The 10,460-nt window shown below is 48.9% G+C and overlaps 1 long non-coding RNA gene across 1 annotated transcript; it reads right to left on the reverse strand.

Moving 5' to 3' along the window:
- Window positions 1–5,292: 5,292 nt before the first annotated feature.
- LOC108407132 (uncharacterized) lies at window positions 5,293–10,051 on the reverse strand. The gene is made up of 3 exons (XR_001855654.3): window positions 9,677–10,051; window positions 7,481–7,643; window positions 5,293–6,388 (listed from the first exon to the last, which is right to left on the reverse strand). It is a non-coding gene; the product is annotated as an uncharacterized lncRNA (long non-coding RNA).
- Between the last annotated feature and the right edge of the window lie 409 nt (window positions 10,052–10,460).

Consider the following 10,460-nt stretch of genomic DNA (forward strand, 5'->3'; position numbering starts at 1 on the left):
CCTCAGGTAAATTCAGACTACCCTGGGGGGGTGAAGGCCCTGAGGGGGGCTGGGCCACTCAGGCCTCCCCAGGAGAAAAGTTGCTGAGCACTCACCTGGACTCATTTCAGAGCAGGGACCCTTCTCTGACCAGGTGCAGGTTCTAGACTTGGTCCATTTTCTTTCCCCAGATGTGCCATCACCTACCATTTATTTGTTTAAAAGTTACCTGGGTCACCAAAGAGGTCACCAAGCCTGAGAAACACTAAAGGGATTTTCTGACCCCTGCATGCCTCCAGGGTGTGGGGGCCCTGCCCCCCTCTGGAACCTCCACAGTCCCTCTAGCCCCCCTCTCTTTGCCTGCTCCTGGAGCTGCCCCTCCATCCACTTCCTGCGTCTGCTCCTGCAGTTCCTGTACCTGGGGTGCACCCCTCACCCCTTCCTGCCAACCGCATGCTGAACACCTGCAGGTCGGGCCTTTATGAGCCGCTCCGTCAACAAGGCCTTCTGTCTCCCATTGTCCAGTGCAGCCAGCCAGGCTACGGGGATTAATCTGCTTGTCCTCCGGATCCTCCTCTAAGAGTCACCATCATTAATTGAAGGCCGCTGCCATGCCTGATGCTAACCTGTGAGCTCACGTACATTCTCTTCAATTTCCCACCACCACCCAGTAAGCCCCATTATATTATATTATAGCACTGAGGGCATGAGGCTGAGAGGGCTTGGGGAATCTCCCAGGGCTGCACAGCCAGTGAGTGGGACAGGTATTCTGACAAGCTGTCTTCTGTACGCTGCACCACATTGCGTACACACCCCGGGGAACAAGGAGCAACATGTCCTCTTTAGGTGGGTCAGGTAAAGATTTTTGTTTTGATAAAAAACGCCAGAACTTACACACACAAGTAAGGTTGTCATTCAAGACATTTACCTTCATAGCAACAGTTATTCTGAGCATGCTGATTGTTCAGTGCATTTTGTGGTTTTTGTTTTATGTTTTATATATTGATATCAAACAGGTGTAAAATGAAGGTCAAAAGCAGGTCTTTGTCCCTGCCCTATCCCAGTGCCACTGGCCCCTTCCTGCAGTGCCTTCTGCTGCAGTGAATCACCCCGAAGCCTCCCCTGCCTCCAGAGCAATGTTGCCCGACTTTTCTGCAGTCTTCCTCACAAGTACTTTTGAAGTCAGTTAAAATCAAACTTTTTTTTAACCTAATTTAATCCATCATGTTATTTTTTCAACTCGATTTCAAATAACATTTAAAAAAAACCTCTTTACTTTAGAATAGTTTTAGATAGAAAAATTGTAAAGATAATATGTGATGTCCCCAGACACTCTACACCCAGGAACTTCCATAGTAGACATCTGAGATAGTATGGTCTATGTGGATGAATAGGAATACATTACCAACTAAAGTCCATACTGTGCTCAGATTTCCCTAGTTTTTACTAATGTCTTTTTACTGTTCCAGGGCCACACCCGGGACACCACATGACATGTAGTGGTCACATCTTCTTAGGTGCCTCATGGCTTTGACAGATTCTCATTTCCCTGTTTTTGATGACTTCAACAGTTGTGACAAGAGGAGTACTTGTCAGGTATTCTGCAGACTTTCCTCAATTAGGATTTGTCTGATATTTTTCTCATTATTAGGCTTGAGTTAGGTGGTTATGGAAGAATAACACAAACTGTTTTCATCATCTTCTATCAAGGGTACATACTCCCCACTTGACTCAGCACTGTGGATGTTGACCCTGATCACCTGGCTGAGGTGGTATTTGTCAGCTTTCTCCACCATAAAGCTACTCTTCCTCCCCAATGCCCCAGCCCTTTCCATACTGTCCTCTTTGGAAGGAAGTCACTATGCAGAACTTATACTTAACATGTGGGAGCTATGTTCTCCCTCCTTGAGAGTGAAGCATCTGCCTAGTTAGTTAGATTTCTTCTGCACAGGAGATTTGTCACTTTTCCCCTTGTAGCAGTTTGGACTTGTGGGAATTTATTGTATCCTTTGAGTTATAATCCAAACCTATTTATTTCATTTCTCAAATTGTTCCATCTTTGGCCACTGGAGTTCTTTCACTTGGCTCCTATGGGGTATTTTTGAGCACTTTCTTACTTTTGGCACTATAAGATACTCTGGGCTCATCTTGTATTTTTCCTGCCCCAGTCCTAGAAACGGCGTTTCTCCAAGGAGTTCTGGCTTCTTTGCATGGAGAAAGGCATTAGAAACCAAGATCTGAGTACTAGCTGAGCTTGCTGCTACTGGGAATGTAGTTGCTTACAGACTCTCCCAGCTGACAGAGAAAGGAAATACATTTGTATCGACTACCTGGTCTATACATGCATTTCTGTAGGTATTTCTCATGTAACAATCTGCAACTATATTAAGCTAAGCGTGAGTTCATACTGATGTCCCCAATCTAATCTACTACTACATGCGTCATTCTAGCCTTCTTCCCTTAGTTGTCTGTAACCTTTCACTCCAAAAGAAACCTGACTCTCACCATCTGCCATCCATTTACTTATTGTTCAACTCCAGTATACATGTATATAATTTCAGATTGTTAGCCACTATTTCTGTGAGAAACAACTTTATCAGCCAGAACACAGTATTATGTGTGATTCTCTTTGTCTTACAGACACCACTCATTTCCAGAGTTACTTAGTCAGCATCTTCCCTCCCATCCCCTTCAATGAGGTGCTTTTCCACTTGTAAAGCAGATTCTTTTGTCAAATTCTGCATTCTGTCCTGTGATCTCTTAACCTCCTAGATGACTTTTTAAATTTGCATGCATTAAGGCTCACTCTTTGTGTTGTAAAACTCTACAGGTTTTGATAATTGCAGTGTCATGTATCCACCATTTCAGTATCACCCAGAATAGTCCTACCACCCTAAAATATTCCCTGTGCTTCACCTATTCAACCCTCCTCCATCCTAAATTGATTTGTTAACCATCTCTATAGTTTTTCCTTTTCCAAAATGTCGTATAGTTGGAATCGTGTGGTATGTAACTTTTTCAGTAAGTGAAAGAAAATGACTGGTTTCTTTCACTTAGCAAAAAGCATTTAAGATTCATCCACATCTTTCATGATAGCCCATTTCTTTTTATTGCTAAATAGTATTACATGGTGTGGATGTACCACAATTTGTTTATCTATTCACCTATTAAAGGATATCTTGGTTACTCTGGCAATTATATTTTTGGCAATTCTGAAAAAATTACCGCTATAAATATTCATGTGCTGGACAAACATATAAAAATATTTTTGTGTGGACATGGTTTTAAAATCAGTTGAGTAAATACCTAGTAGCATAATTGTTGGATCATATGGTAAGACTATGTTGGTTTTATAAGTAACTGCCGAACTCTTCCCCAAACTGTAAGACTGTACCATGTTGCATTCCCACCAATGATGAATGAGAGTTCCTGGGGGTCCACATCCTCACCACTAACACATAGTCTCAAATTTTTTTTTTGGATTTTAGCCATTTCAGTGTAGTGGTTTCTCATTTTTGTTTTAATTTGCATTTTAATGGCATTGACATTAAATGCTCATTTGCCATCTATACGTCTTCTTTGATGAGCTGTCTGTTCAGATCTTTTGTCCATTTTAAAATTGGGTTGTCAAATAACTTGATTGTTTAAAAAAAATCTAGCCCATCTCTGAGAGGGGAGGGTCAAAAACAACTGAGGACTGTCAGCGTTTAGGCAAGATACCTAAAGAATATTTGTGGAATAATATTCCATGGAGAATTGGAATCCCAGAATTAAAAGACACCATGGTGTCTTGTCACAAGAGAAGAGAATGGGCTTTTGAGAGGGGAAGTGGTGGAGTGGCAGAGACCTTTACTACTCACCACAGGCTTCCCACAATTCTCAGGCACCTCACCATTAGTGGGACCACAGGACTAGTTACGGCCAATAGGCTATGAATGGAGATGCTGTCCCTCACTTCTGGGCCAAAGCAGTTAAGAGACAGTGCATAACTTTACTGTTCTTTTCTGCTTCTGCACATAACCAGGGAACACATATGTTGAAATCTGGATGTATCCATCATCCTGGGTCCCTAATTAACTGTGTGGAACAGAACCCTTACTATTCTGTCTTGGCCAAATTGTGTGAGCAAAAAATAAACCTTCATGGTGCAAATCCACTGAGATTTCAGGGTCCATTTGTTACTGTAGCATAACATGAGCTACCCTGACTTGCACACAATCATTGATTGGGTCATGCCTTTGGCATAATGCTTATATCACTAGAGTCCTCCAAACCCAGTGGTGTGCTGGCCCAGGAAAAAGTTGCTTAGAGGAGAGAGATCATCTAATGAACCAACATCTACTGAGACCTACCACATGCCTGGCCCCGTGTAGGCACTGTTATCTTCATTACCTCAGGTCTGTTCAGCTCTCTTCTCTGCTGAATTGTCTGTTCTTGATAATCACTGGGCGTTTTCTCCCCACGTGGCATGTGGAGATTGACATATGATTGGAACTAACCTTCCCAACAATGGATTGATCCTTACAGGATACTAAAGGCAGATCTTCCTACCCATGTTAAGTCCTTATAAACCCCATGTTCCCCTAGTCTCAGAAGTTCTGGTCTACCTTCTGCTACATCTTTTCCTCAAACATGGGCCTTGCCTTCTGCTAACCGCATCCTTCCTAAAGAAGGAAGACATGCCCATCCCCGTTGTCAAGAAGCCATGAACCAGCCAGCATTTAACAGGCCTCTTCTCCAGCCACTCCCTGCCTAAAGCAATCTGCCCTAGACTGGGCCTTTAATAGCAAGCCACAGGCCACACTGAAAGATCCACACTCTCCCAGTCTTCTAATCACAGCATCTGGGGGCTGGATGCAGCCCTCAGGGCAGGGAGCAAGGCTTTCTCAGTGTGAAATGAAGTGATACTCAGCTCAAAATCAAGCCCTTGACCTCATTAGCATAATGTTCTGGTCAGCAGGCTTGGGGAAATGTGATGATGTTAATTACGTGCTGATTTATTTAATCCCTGTTCTTGTGAAACAGAGGCATTTGCCTTCCCCCCCTTTCCCCAGGGGCTGAAAACTCCTGGGAGCATGGCAGGGGGTGAAGCTGGAGGGGGAAGAACCCGACTAAAGTTGGACAAAACCCTGGATTCGATTCACTTTCTGACTATTGTGACCCTGGGTAACCTTCCCAAGCCTGGGATTGGGTAAGGATTATGGGTTTGGCAATGTGCCTGGCACGTAGAAAGCTCTCAGTAAATTACAGCCATTATTATCATACTATAAATTATTTTATTCTGTCAACTGAAGGATGATTTTCCATTGCTCCATCTTGATTCTTGAGAGGTAGTAGAATATAGACCAGTGTCCAATAGAAGTTTCTGTGGTGATGGAAATATTCAGTATCTGCCCTGTCCATTTTGGTAGTCACTAATCACAGGTGACTACTGAGCAAAGGAAGGGTGGCTGGTGCAACTGAGGAATTGAATTTTTAGTTGTATTTCATCTTAATTACTTCAAAGTTAAAGACAGATGGTCCTCAATTTAGGACAACTTGACTTAATTTTCCGACTTCATGACATTGCAAAAGCAACATGCATTCAGTAGAAACTGTACTTTGAATTTTTAATTTGTATCTTTTCCCAGGCTAGCGATATATATAGTCTGGTCTTCTCTCATGACGCTGGGCAGTGGCAGTGAGGCACCGCTCCCAGCCAGCCGCACGATTGTGAGGGTGAACAACCGATACCCTCACAACCATTCTGTACCCATACAACCATTCTGTTTTTTACTTTCAGTACAGTACTCAATAAATTACATGAGATATTCAACACTTTATTTTCAAATAGGTTTGTGTGAGATGCTTTTGTCCAACTTTAGGCTAATGTTAGTGTTCTGAGCACATTTAGGTTAGGCTAGGCTAAGCTATGATGTTCAGTAGATTAGGTGTATTCATCATTTTTGATTTACAATATTTTCGACTTACTATGGGTTTATCAGGAAGTAATCCCATCGTAAATACAGGAAGAGCTGTAGTCCCATGAGTTTAGTGGCTACTGTGCGAGCAGTGCAGGTGCAGGGAGTAAGAGCGAGTCTTGGGGGAGACCACCCGGGCCCCTAGCTGCTGGAAGACCCTTGCTTGTTACCCAGTCTGGGCCTCCGCTTCCTCGTCTGTGAAGTGCGGATGTTGTAGCACATTAGTCAGTCCTCCCTTACCCACGGCTCCGCTCTCCGTGCCTTCAATCACCCAACATCAACCATGATCCAGAAGCAGATGATCCTCTTTCTGGCTTCGGGTCAGAAGGCCAACAGTCGCCTAACCCTACGTCACACGCCTATGACAGTCACCTCACTTCTCATCATGTAGGCATTTTTCCATCTCACATCATCACACGAAGAAGGGTGAGTAAGTCCAACAAGATATTCTGAGAGAGAGAGAGGCCACCTTCACATAACTTTTATTACGGTATCTTGTTATAATTGTTCTATTTTATTATTAGTTACTGTTGTTAATCTCTTACTGTGCCCAATTTATAAATCAAACTTTATCATAGGTATGCACAGGAAAAGCATAGTGTTCACAGGGTTCAGTGCTAGCTGTGGTTTCAGGCATCCACTGGGGGTCTTGGAATGTATCCCCCAGGAATAAAGGGGGGCTGCTGTACTGCCTTCCCAGAGTGCTTGTGAGGATTCAGTGAGTTAATCGCTAAGGAAGGCAGCTATTATTACTGCTCTCTTGAGCCCTGAGGCCTGTCCGATGCTCCGTGGGCCTGCCTGTATCTCCTATCTTCAGGGCCTCTGTCTGCTCCTGACGTGAATTTCTCATGGGCCCCAGTCCAGGGTGGAGAAAACAGTGTCTATTGTCCAGGGAGTGAAGGGGATTCAGAAGGCCTAGAGGAGGATCAGGACGGGTGACACCCCTCTCACCATGAGATGGCAGGCTTGTCACCCTTCTCGAGAAGGGTGGGCTGCGAGGGGGCAGGCTGATCCTCTGGTCCTGGGGCTGTTGGAACAAGGCAGCCTGGGAACGGGATTTGGATGGGCTCAGGGGCAAGGGCCGTGCTCCATTCCCGTCTCCCGCAGGAGCCGAGCTGTGTCCCCTCTACCCTGCTGCCAAATGTGGCGGTGATCCTGTCCACCTGCCAAACTGAGCCATGAAACCAGAGGAGGCCAGAAGCCAGGGAGGCTCTCCCGGAAAGTGGAAGGCTTCTAAGAAATGGAAGATCTGGGTCCAACGCCAGAGACCTGGAGCTGGGCTTTGGAATTCCCCCTCCCTTCTCACCCGGATGAGGAACCAAATTCCTCCATTTCAGGGAATGGGTGCAAGCCTGGGTCCCTTCCCCTCAGCCTCTCCTCCACAGGGGTGCGAGGGCCACGTGGGGATTTCCGGATCCTAGGCCTTCTTGGTGCTGCCAGAGGCACAGCCTCAAATTCCCCCAAAGAATTACTCAGCGCCACAAGCCAAGGGCCCCCTGAGGATCTCACAATCCCCATCTTGATCCTGGCTTGCTTCTCACCTGTCCCAGACTCTGTCCCACCTGTCCCAGTAGGAAATGGAAGGGTCCACAGGCAGGGTCCAAGTCTCCTTGGTGAGATGGCTGGAGAGAACTCCTCCTCCTCCCAGCCAGAGTCCCTTCCTCCCCTGGTGTCTGGGACTCCTGTTTTGCAGCCAGGAGCACCCTGAAATTCAGAGTTACAGAGAAATGCCACAGTCCTAGGGAACAGAGAGTCTGCCAAGACAGGGCATGGTGCAGGGACCACCTTCCCAGATTTCAGGGTAAGAGACAGGAGTGGCACCGAGACCTGGGTCCAGGAATGGCTTCCTAGTGTGAGAAATATGAGATAGTGGGTGGTCGGAGCCAGGTACATTTAACCCTCTGATCAGGCTGATGGGGGAAGACTCTGGTAGAGAGAGACAATGAGAAATCTGGGACTAAAAATACACAGGACACATGGCTGATATGATTTCTTGGTTAGCTGGATTTGGAGTCAGACTGAGGCTCAAATCCCAGCCCTGCCACTGACTGGCTCTGTGACCTTGGGTTACTTGTTGAATTGCTTCTATTCAGTTTCCTCACCTGCCAAAGGGGGACAAAGAGATTCACTGTTCAGGTTGCACTGAGGAGCGAGGGAGGCCTGTGCGTGAATGGCCCCTGCCCCGTCCCCTGCACGTACTGGGGAATAGAGAGGGGGCAGTCTGAGCAGCAGGGGGTTCAGGGTGCAGGAATGTAGCTGGGGGTGGGGAGTTCAGTCCCCCGTGGGAAAGATGGATCACCATGGCTGGAACAGCCTTGCAGCCTTGCTGCAGACCAAGGAATGGACCCCACTCGCTGCAGCCAGGCTGAGTTTGTTCCTCAGCTCCGCCTCTACACTGCATTTCAAGGCGGTCATGGAGGGCAGTGGGAGAGCTGGGCCCTTCCCTCCCTGTGATGCCTGTCCTTCCCACAGGCCCCTATCCCACCTTGAGCAGAGGGCTTGCATTTGCTGGGGACTCCAGGAAACCCTTCATAGGGCTGCTCAGAGAAAACTGGGTTCCCCGGTCTTACTCCTTCCCCTGCAAGACCCTCAGGGAGCCCTGAAAAGATCCGGGCTGGGGCCAGCCTGGCTGGTCTGCTTCAGACTTGTGCTGGGCAGGGAGGCCGTTGGTGATTCGAGCGGCCAGCTGGTGGCAGGTTTGCCAGGGACCCACTTCCCAGCAGACTCGAGTGTAAATTGAAAACCTGTTTGGATCTTGTGGTGGGGACAGGAAGGACGCTGGCTTTGCTCGGCTGGCACTGTGGCATCAGCAGGCCCCAGGCTGAGCCCCTCTGAAGGCTTCCCTTGCCCGCGCCCCTAGCCAAGGTGAGGACTCTGAGGCCACTGGGCCGTGAACAGCCTCACAAAGCCAGCTCAGGCCAGACTCCCCACTGCCAAGCAGGAAAACCAAGAGATAGTGAGGGCTGCGGAAGCCCAGTGGGTGCCTTTAACAATTATAGTCTTCTTAAATGCCAAGGAATAAAGTTCTTATCGTAAGGTAAAACATGGCCCCACTCCCTCAGACTGGGGGTTCTCCAAGAGCAGGGCTGTGTTCCCCCATCTGAATGAGACTGCCATGTCTCCAGGAGGGAGACGTCTCTGCCTTGTGGTATCCAAGATCTGAGAGTGGCTCACTACGGATGAGGGTGACAGGAGGGCATTTTAAGTGTCCTGACCACCTGTGCACTCCTGGAAGGCTCTCTCATCTTCCCCCACATCTCTTTCTCTCCCTTCAGAAGGACCCCTTCTATAGTCCCAGAAGTCCTTCTAAGGAGAAGAGAGCTGGGGGCCGGCCGGCCGCAGGGCAGGGCCAGGGATGAGGCTGAGGTGTGGAGAGCTGCCCTGCTCCAGGGCCCTCCTGTTTTGCCTCCCCAGCACCTCACTCCCAAGCTGGCCCTTCTGGCCTCTCTGCAGCCCTGCCGTGCCCAGAGCAACCCCAGCCAGGCACCCTCCTCCCTCCTTCCTTTGCCCACAGAGGAGGGCGCCTGGCTGCCCACTGCCAGGTTCAGAGGATAAAAATACCCAGTGGAAAAACACGTGGCTCCAGGTCAATCATTAACCCACAGGACCTGGTGTGCTGGCCACAGTGTCGCTTCCCAGGCTACCTGGCCCCCCAGCTGCCGATGGTGTCCTCCTCCTCTGACCCTCACTGTGATTCTCAGACAGGTACCCGCATGTTCCCAGCAGGAAGCACCCACCTGAGGGCCCCAGCGGCACAAGTCTGGCCAGCCCGTCCAGTGTGGCTGTGGTGGTCCTTCCTCTGCTCAGCCTAGGGTTCCTTGAAGCTCCCTGGGGCTCCGGGAGAGCAGCCTCGCTCAGAGATGCTGGGTCCCTCAGGTTTCCCACCCACCCAATAGCAGCAAAGCCACATTCCCTTAGGATCTGGAAGGAATGACGACAGGTGAAGGGGAGTGGAGCGAGGAGAGAATCCCGCCAGTGCTGGCACACACCCCTCAGCGAGCTGGGAGGCCACCTGGAGGAGGTGTTGGGAGAGGCAGGCACCCAGGTGAGAATTTCCAGCCCTTTGTGTCCTAAGGTATCCTGGTGTCCAGCTCTGGGGCTGTCTTAGGCTGGGGAGAGCAGACAGACTGATGTGCCCCCTGTAGGCCCGGATGATTATGCCCACACATCTCAGGCCCACCCCAATATTGCCAGGCAGACCCTGCCCACTGGCATCCCCGCAGCTGCCTGAGGTCAGCAGGTGACAGCCTGACCCCTGGCCCTCGCTCCTCATGCCTCTGGGGTCCCGTGCCCAGTGGTTATAGGAAATGCTCATGTGGCAGCCTTGAGCCTGGGCCAAATGCCCCATTTTCTGTCAAGGAAGCTTGACTGTGCAGAGTGAAAGAGGGCGAAGTCCATCTGAGCCCAGGAGGACGGCCCCACCGTTCTGGCTGGCGGCAGTCCAATGGGCCCCTTAGAGCTTGAGGGGGACTTAGGGGGGCCTGAGACCAGGGATGCCCTCCCAGCCACTTTGATGTCCGT

This window comes from Manis javanica, chromosome 16 (assembly GCF_040802235.1).
Source record: "Manis javanica isolate MJ-LG chromosome 16, MJ_LKY, whole genome shotgun sequence".
NCBI lineage: Eukaryota > Metazoa > Chordata > Mammalia > Pholidota > Manidae > Manis > Manis javanica.